We start from the raw sequence: 13301 nt of genomic DNA on the forward strand, positions 1-13301 counted from the left end.
CAGGCACTGAAGCAGTCCTTATCCGTATGCAGAATGACCTGGGCAATATTCATGCTTTGGCTGATAACATTCATGCCACACAAGGCCCAAGTATGACCATCTCCAACATGGGCGAATCTACCCACCTCCTTATCGCATTACCATTGTTAAATCCCTGACTATCAGCATCTTGGGGGTTACCATTAACCAGAAACTGAACTGGACTAACCACATAAATATTGTGGATATAAGAGCAGGTCAGAAATCGGATTTCTGCAGCATGTAACTCACTTCCTAACTCCCCAAAGCCTGTCACTGAATCACAGAAAATACAGTGCAGAAGAGGCCTTCGGTCCATCGAGTCTGCACCAATAATGAAAAACACCTGGCCCACCTACCTAATCCCATTTACCAGCAATTGGCCCATCGCCTTAAATATTATAACGTTATAAGCTTGAGCTGCTTGATGTGGGAGCTGGCAGATCCCATTGCGAGCTGCAGCGACCACATCTGCAGTAAGTGTTGGCTGCTCGAAGAGCTCCGGCTCAGAGTTGATGAGCTGGAGTCTGAGCTTCAAACACTGAGGCACATCCGGGAGGGGGAGACTTACCTGGACACTGTGTTTCAGGAGGCAGTCACACCTGTCAGAGTAAGTAGTTTAAATCCTGCCAGTGGCCAGGGACAGCAGGGTGTGACTGCAAGTCAGGCAGGTAAAGGGAACCAGCAGTCAGGAACTCAGGAGCCTCAGCCCTTGACTCTGTCCAACAGGTATGAGGCACTTGCTCCCTGTGTGGATGGCGAACAGGGCTGCAGGAAGGATGAGTCAGCTGACCAAGGCACCATGGTTCAGCAGGCCATTCAAGGGGAGGGAGTAAATAGGCAAGTTGTAGTTGTAGGGGATTCTATTATCAGGGGGAGAGATAGATCCTTTGTGAGCAGGATAAAGAGTCCTGCATGGTATGTTGCCTGCCCGGTGCTAGGGTGCGGGACATCTCTGACCGGCTTGAAAGGATACTGGAGAGGGAGGGGGAGGATCCAGTTGTTGTGGTCCATGTCGGTACCAACAACATAGGCAAGTCTAGGAAAGAGGACCTGTTTAGAGATTATAAAGAGCTAGGATTCAAATTAAAAAACAGGTCCTCAAGGGTCATAATCTCTGGATTACTGCCCGAGCCAGGTGCAAATTGGCATAGGGAGGCAAGAATAAGGGAAGTTAACACGTGGCTGAAAGAGTGGTGTGGGAAAGAGGGGTTCCTTTTCATGGGACACTGGCATCAGTTTTGGGACAGGGGGAACCTATACCGTTGGGATCGTCTCCACCTGAACCAAGCTGGGACCAGCGTTCTGGCGAAAAGAATAAATAGGGTGGTCACTAGGACTTTAAACTAAAGATTGGGGGGGAAGGGAAAGTCAGGGAACCAAGAGGTGAAGTAATCAGTGGGAAGCGTAGCTGCTTAGGAATACAAAAAAGCACGAAAAGACAAAACTCAGGAGAGGTTACGATAGTCCCCATCCCACAAAATATGACACAGTGTATGGAAAGGCTCAGTAAACCAAGGTCCACCACACTAAGAAAACAAAAAGGGAGAATTAAAGAGAATTAAAGGTGCTATATTTAAATGCGCGCAGTGTACGGAACAAGGTAGATGAGCTTGTGGCCCAGATTGTGACTGGCAGGTATGATGTGGTAGGCATCACAGAGACATGGTTGCAGGGGGTTCAGGACGGGCATTTAAACATCCAGGGATTCACAACCTATCGAAAAGACAGGGAGGTGGGCAGAGGGGGCGGGGTTGCCTTGTTAATTAGGAATGAAATTAAATCAATAGCACTAAACGACATAGGGTCAGATGATGTGGAGTCTGTGTGGATAGAGTTGAGGAACCACAAAGGCAAAAAAACCATAATGGGAGTTATGTACAGGCCTCCTAACAGTGGTCAGGACCGGGGGCACAAAATGCACCACGAAATAGAAAGTGCATGTCAGAAAGGCAAGGTCACAGTGATCATGGGGGACTTCAATATGCAGGCGGACTGGGTAAATAATGCTGCCAGTGGACCCAAGGAAAGGGAATTCATTGAATGTTTACAGGAGGGCTTTTTGGAACAGCTTGTGATGGAGCCCACGAGGGAACAGGCCATTCTGGACTTAGTGTTATGTAATGAACCAGACTTGATTAAAGATCTTAAAGTAAGGGAGCACTTAGGAGGCAGTGATCATAATATGGTAGAATTCAATCTCCAATTTGAAAGAAAGAAGGTAGAATCAGATGTAAAGGTGTTACAGTTAAATAAAGGTAACGACAGGGGCATGAGGGAGGAACTGACGAAAATCGACTTGGAGCAGAGCCTAGTGGGAAAGACAGTAGAACAGCAATGGCAGAAGTTTCTGGGAGTAATTGAGGACACAGTACAGAGGTTCATCCCAAAGAAAAGAAAGGTTATCAGAGGGGGGATTAGGCAGCCATGGCTGACAAAGGAAGTTAGGGAATGCATCAAAGCAAAAGAGAAAGCCTGTAATGTGGCAAAGAGTAGTGGGAAGTCAGAAGATTGGGAAGACTACAAAAACAAACAGAGGATAACAAAGAGAGAAATAAGGAAAGAGAGGATCAAGTATGAAGGTAGGCTAGCCAGTAACATTAGGAATGATAGTAAAAGTTTCTTTAAATACACTAAAAACAAACGGGAGGCAAAAGTTGACATTGGGCCGCTCCAAAATGACGCTGGTAATTTTGTGATGGGAGACAAGGAAATAGGTGAGGAACTAAAGAAGTACTTTGCGTCAGTCTTCACAGTAGAAGACATGAGTAATATCCCAACAATTCCGGAGAGTCAGGAGGCAGAGTTGAATATGGTAGCCATCACAAAGGAGAAAGTGCTAGAGAAACTAAGAGGTCTAAAAATTGATAAATCTCCGGGCCCAGATGGACTACATCCTAGAGTTCTAAAGGAGATAGCTGAAGAAATAGTGGAGGCGTTAGTTATGATCTTTCAAAAGTCACTGGAGTCAGGGAAAGTCCCAAAGGATTGGAAAATCGCTGTTGTAACCCCCCTGTTCAAGAAGGGAACAAGGAAAAAGATGGAAAATTATAGGCCAATTAGCCTAACCTCGGTTGTTGGCAAGATTCTAGAATCCATTGTTAAGGATGAGATTTCTAAATTCTTGGAAGTGCAGGGTCAGATTAGGACAAGTCAGCATGGATTTAGTAAGGGGAGGTCGTGCCTGACAAACCTGTTAGAGTTCTTTGAAGACATAACAAATAGGTTAGACCAAGGAGTGCCAATGGATGTTATCTATCTTGACTTCCAAAAGGCCTTTGATAAGGTGCCTCACGGAAGACTGCTGAGTAAAATAAGGGCCCATGGTATTCGAGGCAAGGTACTAACATGGATTGACGATTGGCTGTCAGGCAGAAGGCAGAGAGTTAGGATAAAAGGTTCTTTTTCGGAATGGCAACCGGTGACGAGTGGTGTCCCGCAGGGTTCAGTGTTGGGGCCACAGCTGTTCTCTTTATATATTAACGATCTAGATGACGGGACTGGGGGCATTCTGGCTAAGTTTGCCGATGATACAAAGATAGGTGGAGGGGCAGGTACTATGGAGGAGGTGGGGAGGCTGCAGAAAGATTTAGACAGTTTAGGAGAGTGGTCCAAGAAATGGCTGATGAAATTCTACGTGGGCAAGTGCGAGGTCTTGCACTTTGGAAAAAAGAATAGAGGCATGGACTATTTTCTAAACGGTGACAAAATTCATAATGCTGAAGTGCAAAGGGACTTGGGAGTCCTAGTCCAGGATTCTCTAAAGGTAAACTTGCAGGTTGAGTCCGTAATTAAGAAAGCAAATGCAATGTTGTCATTCATCTCAAGAGGCTTGGAATATAAAAGCAGGGATGTACTTCTGAAGCTTTATAAAGCATTAGTTAGGCCCCATTCAGAATACTGTGAGCAATTTTGGGCCCCACACCTCAGGAAGGACATACTGGCACTGGAGCGGGTCCAACGGAGATTCACACGGATGATCCCAGGAATGGTAGGCCTAACATATGATGAACGTCTGAGGATCCTGGGATTATATTCATTGGAGTTTAGGAGGTTGAGGGGAGATCTAATAGAAACTTACAAGATAATGAATGGCTTAGATAGGGTGGATGTAGGGAAGTTGTTTCCATTAGCAGGGGAGACTAGGACCCGGGGGCACATCCTTAGAATAAAAGGGAGTCACTTTAGAACAGAGATGAGGAGAAATTTCTTCAGCCAGAGAGTGGTGGGTCTGTGGAATTCATTGCCACAGAGGGCGGTGGAGGCTGGGACGTTGTGTGTCTTTAAGACAGAAGTTGATAAATTCTTGATTTCTCGAGGAATTAAGGGCTATGGAGAGAGAGCGGGTAAATGGAGTTGAAATCAGCCATGATTGAATGGTGGAGTGGACTCGATGGGCCGAATGGCCTTACTTCCGCTCCTATGTCTTATGGTCTTATGGTGTCAAGTGCTCAGCTAGCTACCTTTTAAAGGATGTGAGGCAACTCATCTCTACCATCCTCTCAGGCAGTGCATTCCAGACTGTCATCACCCCCTGGGTCAAAACCTCTTAAACCCTTAAATCTCCTGCCCCTTAACTTGAAATTGTGTCCCCTTGTGATTGCCCCTTCAACTAAGGGGAACAGCTGCTCCCTATCCACTCTGTCCATACCCCTCATAATCTTGTACACCTGGATCAGGTCCCCCCCAAAGTCTTCTCTGCTCCAACGAAAACAACCCAAGCCTATCCAACCTCTCTTCGTAACCCAAATGTTCCATTCCAGGCAACATCATGATGAATCCCCTCTGCACCCCCTCCAGTGCAATCACATCCTTCCTATAATGTTGTAAATTGGACCCCGGTTTAGCTCAGTGGGCTAGACAGCTGATTTGCGATGCAGAGGGAGGCCAGCTGAGGTTACTCACGAAGGGCCACCTTCTCAACCTTGCCCCTCACCTGAGGTGTGGTGATCCTCAGGTTAAACCACCACCAGTCAGCTCTCCCCTTCAAAGGGGAAAGCAGCCTCTGGGACTATGGCAACTTTGTCTTTTAATAATGTGGTGACCAACATTGCAAACAGTACCCCAGCTGTGGCTTTACCAAAATTCTATACAGCTCCAACAGGACCTCCCTGCTTTTGTAATCTATGCCTCGATTGATAAATGCAAGTGTCCCATATGCCTTTTTGATCACCCTATTAACCTGCCCTCCCGCTTTCAGAGATCTATGGGCAAACACGCCAAAATCCCTTTGTTCCTCGGAACTTCCCAGTGTCATGCTAATCATTGAATACTTCCTTGTCAAATTTCCAATGTTTATAACCTCTTACTTTTCAGGGTTAAATTCCATCTGCCACGTATCTGCCCATTTGACCATCCCGTCTATATCTTCCTGTAACCCAAGACATTTATCCTCACCTACAAGACACATGTGAGGAGTGTGATGGAATACTCTACACATGCCTGGATGAGTGTAACTCCAACAGCACTCAATAAACTCAACATCATCCTGGACAAGCTTGCCCACTTGATTGACATCCCAGCCAGCACCTTAAATATTTACTAACTTCACCGCCAACACAGTAGCAGCAGTGTGTACCATATACAAGATGAACTGCAATAACTTACTACGGATCCTTTAACAGCACCTCCCAAACCCATGATCTCTACCTCCTAGAAAGACAAGGGCAGCAGATGCCGGTGAGCACCACCACCTGGGAAGTTCCCCTCCAAGCCACCCATGTTCCTTCACTACTACTGGGTCAAAATTCTAGAACTCCCTTCCTAACAGCACTGTGAATGTTCCTACACCACAGAGACTGCAATGGCTTATGAAGACGACTCACTGGCATCTTCTCAAGGGCAATTAGGGATGGGCTATAAATTCTGCCCTAGCCAGCGATGCCCACATCCCACACAAGAAAAACTAAAACAAAACACCACCATATCTGCCCAATGATCTCCTTCACCACCATCACTCCCTACCACAATCACTGGGACCTGCCTGGACCAAGCATCCCACAACCCCAATAACCCCTCTTCAAGGGCATTTCCATCATTAAGATGCCCTCTCATTGCGGGTGATAGCAGTGTTGAAGCTGCTGAAATAAATCCTCTCATTTCAAAGCACTGCTTCAGTCCAAAGCAGCCGCTGTGGCGGCTCTTAATTGGCCACCCCCAGGAATAAGACTCGTTAGATGCTACTGTTGTCCACAAAGGGGTAACCTCCCACTTTCAGCCCCGGCGGCAGGACTTCAGGAACAATGGAGAAATTCAGCTCACTATTTCTGGTGGATGACCTTTCATCAGGTCATTCCTGATGGGCAGCAAGGTAGCATTGTGGATAGCAAAATTGCTTCACAGCTCCAGGGTCTCAGGTTCGATTCCGGCTTGGGTCACTGTCTGTGCGGAGTCTGCACATCCTCCCCGTGTGTGCGTGGGTTTCCTCCGGGTGCTCTGGTTTCCTCCCACAGTCCAAAGATGTGCAGGTTAGGTGGACTGGCCATGATAAATTGCCCTTAGTGTCCAAAATTGCCCTTAGTGTTGGGTGGGGTTACTGGGTTATGGGGATAGGGTGTAGGTGTTGACCTTGGGTAGGGTGCTCTTTCCAAGAGCTGGTGCAGATTCGATGGGCCGAATGGCCTCCTTCTGCACTGTAAATTCTATGATTATCTATGATTCTAATGAAAAGTCATTGTCGTGGCACATTAACGCTGTTGCTCTTTCATTAGGTGCCCCCTGATTTCTGAGTATTTCCAGCATTTTCTATTTTTACTTTCCTAAACTTAGTTATATTTGTGTCAACAAAATAACTTTTTGCATCCTGTGTGAAGTTTGCAATTTTTTGAGCCATTTTATTCATCTCACTGAATCTGTCAGCTAAAATGCTCATCTATTATCAGCTTTGGTGTTTTGCCCAGTTATAGCAAATCTCTATCTCTGCAACGTCCTCCCCATATTCTCTCTCTCTTGAGTTCCCCAGACAACAGAAATTCCCTGGTGCCTTACTCAAATGCCCATTCTTCATTGGTAAACCTAAAATATTTCAGTATTTTTGACATGCTTTGTCTTTCCAACTAAAATACAGATCTGACCCACTGAAAATGCTCAGTTGAATGATACAGATGAAAAATTGGCTTCAGTATAGTTTCAAGTCCATTGGGAAATGAAGCAATCTACCTTCCAGATATGTTAACCAACAGTGTCTTAAGTGGAAACAACATTAGAATTTAACCATAGTGTTTCAAAAGGAAAATTAGCACATACTTGAATTGGAAGTTGCCAGTTACTAACCACATTCGGAGTATAAAAGCTGAAAATCTGAAATAAAAACAGAAAAGGTGGAAAAGCTAAGCAGGTCTGGTACCATCTATGGGGAGAGAGACCGTCTGACTCTTTTCCAGGGCTAAAGAGAGGGAGAAATGCGATAGATTATATACTGTATAAGGTGGGGTGGAACAGAGTAGAGGGTCCGTGATAGATGGGAGCTCGGAAAAATTGTAACAAAGATGTGTAGGGCATGAGAAAGAAGACGTGTCATTGTCAATGTGAAGGGCAATAGAATAATAATAATCTTTATTATTGTCACAAGTAGGCTTACATTAACACTGCAATGAGGTTACTGTGAAAATCCCCTAGTTGCCACACTCAGGTGCCTGTTCGGATGCACTGAGGGAGAATTCGGAATTTCCAATTCACCTAACAAGCACATCTTTCGGGGCGTGTGGAAGGAAACCGGAGCACCCAGAGGAAACTCTCGCAGACACAGGTCAGTGCTTGGTGAAAGCAAAATTGAAGAACAAGTGACAGATGGCCCAGTGGGGGAGGTGGATGGGTTGTTTGAGTTGGGACAAGCAATGATTGTGATCAAAAATGGGGTTTAAGATTGAGGAGAAAGGTCAGAGACAAATGTTGTTGAACTTAATGGTTGAGTTCCGAGGACTGTAACATGCCTAATCAATCGGACAGGATTCTCTGATCCTGAGGCTAAGTGTTGACGCCGTCGTAAACGCCGTCGCGTTTTACGACGGCGTCAACAGGCCCCCAGGAGCAGCGATTTTGAGCCCTACAGGGGGCCAGCACGGCACTGGAGCGACCCACGCCGATCCAGCTGCCGATACCGGCGTCAAATGGGCGCTGCGGGTCTGCGCATGCACGCTGCGACCGTCGCGAATGCGCGCATGCGCACTGCGACCAGCGCAATTGCACGCCTGCACGGTGGCTTCTTTCTCCGCGCTGACCCCGAAGCAACATGTCGTAGGCTACATGGGCCGGCGTGGAGCAAAAGAGGCCCCAGTCCTCGAGGCCAGCCCGCCGATCGGTAGGCCGCGATCACGGGCCAGTCCACAGCGGAGGCCCCCCCGGGGTCGGACCCCCCCTCCCCCTCCACCAGGCCACCCCTGAAAGGATACACGCTGAGGTGCTGCTGGGTAAGACCACACGTAGACGGCGCCGGCGGGACTCGGATTTATTTTGCGGCAACTCAGCCCATCCCGGTCGGAGAATCACCAGGGGGGCTGTGTAGAGAGGCCCCCGACCGGCTCTGTGCCGACCATGCCGGTGCCGATTCTCCGCTCACCGGAGAATCGTCGGTGCGGCGTCGTGCGATTCGTGTCCGGCCCACCATTTCTACAATCCGGCGTGGGCTGAGAGAATCCCACCCGAGGTGCTGCTCCTCCAGTTTACGTTCGGCCTCATTGGAACATTGCAGCAGACCAAGGATGGACATGTTTGCATGGGGACAAGTATAATAGATAATATTATAATTGTAGCAGTATAATGGAACTAAATCCTGTCAAAACTAAAGCCGACTTTACGTTCTCCCACTCTTGGTTGAGATCAAATCTGAAGGTTTTTTTTCATGAGCTGATGAGTTCTGAGAATCACAGCACAGATGTACATAGGTAGTTTTTAACAACTAAGCTGACTTTCTACTTTCCTCAGAGCAGTGGTAGCAGTGTGAATTGGTTTTGATTTCAGTGGCAAAATATTATAATTTCAAACAGTACCAAATGAGCATGAGATATAAATGACTCTTCGTAATAACAGCACTATAAAAGCTGGGACCTTCTTATGACGTTCCTGTTAAGTCTTTTACTGAGGATAGGTTAATGCCTTTGTATGGAAGTGGACAGAGGAATGGCATATATGGATTAATTATTGTCAACAACAATGGCTATCCACATGTATTTTTGAAACATGAAAAACATATGAAATGCACAAATGATCAACATCAAAACGAAGAAATGACAACACAACAGTTTGACTTGACTTTTCATCACATTATGGAGGTCCAAGGTATCTGTCCTGGTGTTACTTAAAATTGGAAATTCTTCACTTGATATAATTAAATCAGTATATTCTGATTGTAGGGACCTGTGTTCTCAGACTTTGTACTTCAATTAGATCTAGTTTCAATAGTTAGCCCTTCTTTCTAGTCACTTCTGTGCATTGATTATTGTACATCTGTGTACTCAGAGTTCACAAGTTTGCATGATATATCTGGGGTCAAATGAAGGGAACAGGATCCAGCACAGCTGTACTTACATCAGTACAAATAATTTTATCTTTATATTTAAAGCGTCTGTGATAAACAAATTTTGGCTTAAAAGCCTCCACAATTCCAGAAAATGCATTGAATAGTAGGGTAAATATTCCCCATTTTGTACCTGGAGAATTCCTATTCTCTGTGTAGAAAGACGTAGAAGAGAGGGGTTGAAACACATTGCAACACGTCTCCACACTTTCTATGGTTCCCTTGCGAATACAGAGCTTCAACTGAGAATCGTAGTAGACCCACCATCTGCAGTAGATACAGACCCAATGCAAGCCTTTCCTAACTCTACCTTGTCAAATTCCTGGGTGTGCCTATCCAGATCCAAAAATGCTGGCTATGGTTCTTATACCCAGCCCCAATGCAGGAAGGCAATCATTAAGTAAAATAATGTGTGAATGGTTAGCAGCCTACCTTTATTTCCTATTCCTAGCTGCAGGTCCAATAACCTACTGGTTGCTGTTCTCCAATTCCATGGCCCACAGCTGTGCTCCTTTTCCTGGTTCAAGAGAGTACGGTTTTAAAATTAGGGTTGCGTCTGATAGGAGCGAGCACAGAGAGGGGATTGCTGTCATGTTGGGGTTGATGATCCAACAGGCCAAGAGCCACCTGAGCATAATTCCATTGTTTGTCTTCATTGGAGCTGGAGGTTTTGAAGCATGCATGTGTCTCCCGAGGCTTTTTCTCTGTAGCCCTGGATGTAAGCTGGAATCACAAAACAACTCTGAACTTTGGAATAAGATATCACCCACCCAGCTGTACAAGTTCTTTGCTGTGAACATGGACCGCAGTAAACTGAAGAAGGATCTAAATGTTGAACGCAGACCACCTTGTCCACGTGGTTTTGCTGGGCTATGAAAGTTGATGCATAATGAGGCCCATATTACTACTGTTACCTATGTATGCGGTTTAGGGCACACGCAGGAATTAAACATAGTGTACTTAATTTGTGTGTGTACATATGAAATGTTGATGTGAATACATCTGGAGTGCATCACCGATAGGACGGAGATCAGGAAATTTGTTTCTCTGAGAGTTGTGTGACTTTGGAACTCTGCTTCAGAAGGAAATGGAGGTGGGGTCAATGAATATTATTAAGGCAGAGGTAGATTGATTCCCCTGCCTAATAAGAATCAAAGGTTATTGGGGGTAGATGGGAATGTAGAACTTGAAACACAAGCGGATCAGCCATGATCTTATTGAATGGCGGAGCAGGCTCGAGGGGCCAATGGCCTATTTCTGCTCCAATTTCATATGTCCTGTGGCCAATCCTGCCAGGGGAGCGTCCATGATCGAGATTCCATTGAGTTACATTAATGGCTACAATGGTCAAAATTAGTTTGGTAACTGCTGCGTATTGCACTTTGAAAACTGGCCCGATACTAAATTATTTAACAGGCGTGGGAAGAGGTATGTCCAAGAAATAAATCTTACATCTTCAGCACTTGGATCTTTCCTCAATTATTTCTCAATATATCTTACATATGTGAGCTATTTTCCTCTGTCATGAGTATGATTCAATGATAGGTAAATCGGCAGATTAAGTTATGACAAGCTGTGTCCCACACCAGCTTCCGTTTAATTCCTTGGATTTCCTGACTGACGTTAATCTATTTCTGGCAGTAACTTATAAATGGGTTACCAAGGCCAATAAAAATAATGCCAATTGTGAATTCAAAATCCATCTCCTCGTGATATGCAGCCTACTTTCTGGGCTAATTTGAGGCTTTTATTTTTTTCACTGTCCGTCAGCTTTTTGAAACCGTTGGCTGGTTTTTAATGTTTTCTAAGTTTGCATGCATGTTTTGACAGGAATTCCAGACTTCAATAATTACAGCAGAGCTTGTGAACTATCCTAAGCAAAATGCCTGGGATTAGTGCACTGTGGTCATTATGATCTTTCATACATCTCAATGCCTTGATGCGTTATGGTGCATTAAACTAACAGGAATGGAAGGGTTGGGGTGAAGAGAGATTTAGAAATCTAAAGGAAAAGGTCAAGGCATTAGAGCAGTATAGCAATGTGGGCAAAGACAAGCAGAGTGAGACAGGAAGTGACAGAGGTTAACAAAAATTGTGCATCAAAGAATAAGGTCATTGCAGGGGACCGAAGTTAAAAAAAATTAAATTAAAAGTTCTTAATTCTGTTGCATGAATCCTCTGCAATGAGATTTAGATCTAATCGTTGCTACAGAAGCATGGGGAGGGGCATTTTCCGCATCCCCAATGTTTCACAGCAGCAGGAGGTGGGCCACCATTGCCGCAGTGGCATCTTCTGGCCCTGCTGCTGTCAATGGGTTCCATTGAATCCACCCCACTCCCTCCGCCATCGGGAAACCGGCGGCGGGGGTTCACCGTCGGCAGGTCCGGAGGATCCCACTGGCGCGAATGGTTGGAAAATCTCCCCCATGGTTACAAGGTGGTCGAGGTTATGAAATAAATATTTCAGGGTATGTATTATTTTGGAAAGACAGGTGAAATGGTGAAAGAAGAGAGGTAGCCCTGATATTAAAGGGTGACATAAGGAGATTTGTGAGCAGGGATCTAGCCTCAGAAGATCATAAATTAGAATCAATATGGGTAAAAGTTAGAAACGGCAAGGGTCAGAAAACACTGGTGGGAATAGTTTATAGGACCCTCAACAGTCGTACCATTGGATAGAGCTTTAAACAAGACACCAGTGGAGCTTGTAACAAAGGCAATGCAATAATTGTGGGCGCCTTGATCCTCAAACAGCCTGGGGCAATAAAATTGGAAAGAGTAATCTAGAAGATGAGTTTGTGGAATGTTTTCATGGCAGTTTCTTGGAGCAAAACATTGTGGAACCGACTAGGGTTGAAACTATCTTGAATCTAGTATTGTGTAATCACAGAATTGTTATGGTGCAGAACACATTTTGCTGGCCCATTGTGTCTGAACCAACTCTCCACATTATTATGTCTCCGTGCCATTCCTGACTTTTCCCCATAGACCTGCACATTGTTTCTATTCAAATACTTATCTAATGCCCTCTTGAATGTCTCAATTGAACTTGCCTCTACCATGCTCCCAGCCAGTGTATTCTAGACCTGAACCATTCTGTGTGTGAAAAAGTTTTTTCTCCCATCACCTTCGCTTCTTTTACAAATCTGTGTCCTCTCATTGTTCATCTTTTTACGAGCAGAAACAGCTTCCCCCCCATCCACTCTGTCCAGCCTCCTCATAATTTTGAACACCTCTAGCAAATCTCCTATCTTTCTTCTCTCGAAAGAAAACGGTCCTCACCTCTCCCATCTATCCTCCTAACTGAAGCATGGTCAATTAATTATGTTGTAGCAAAAGATCCACTGGGAAATAGTGATAATTGAATACCAATGATTCCAGCTTTAATTCGAAAGTGACACACTCCAGTCACAAACAAGAATCTTGAACATAAATGAAGTTGATTATTTAGTAATGAAAGGAGCACTGGCTAATGTAAATTGGGTAAATAGACTAAAAGTGTGGTTCTAAATGAACAGTGAGGAACATCTAAAGAAGCAATTTGAGATGTTCAACAAAAATAATTTCTGTTGAAAAAAACCTCAGCAATACCGACCCATTGTAGCCATCTGGGATGGCCACTTCCAGAATACAAAGTGGATGTTTGCAAAGACTGTAGGGAACTATGGACAATGCTAAGAAAGGAGGCAGGCACAGAGCCTGTATGCATATTGGAATCGCAGCTCCCAGACGAGACTGAAACTGTAGGTCTATTAGTATATTGATGGCC

The 13301-nt window shown here is 45.1% G+C and overlaps 1 protein-coding gene and 1 pseudogene across 2 annotated transcripts in view; one reads left to right on the forward strand and one right to left on the reverse strand.

The window, feature by feature from the left end:
* Positions 1-13301, reverse strand: part of dlgap1a (discs, large (Drosophila) homolog-associated protein 1a) — a 1321170-nt gene that overhangs the window by 1166808 nt on the left and 141061 nt on the right. The window lies entirely within an intron of this gene.
* LOC140385948 (cytochrome c oxidase subunit NDUFA4 pseudogene) lies at positions 10124-10408 on the forward strand (annotated as a pseudogene).

The sequence above is a fragment of the Scyliorhinus torazame genome, chromosome 11, assembly GCF_047496885.1.
Source record: "Scyliorhinus torazame isolate Kashiwa2021f chromosome 11, sScyTor2.1, whole genome shotgun sequence".
Classification (NCBI taxonomy): domain Eukaryota; kingdom Metazoa; phylum Chordata; class Chondrichthyes; order Carcharhiniformes; family Scyliorhinidae; genus Scyliorhinus; species Scyliorhinus torazame.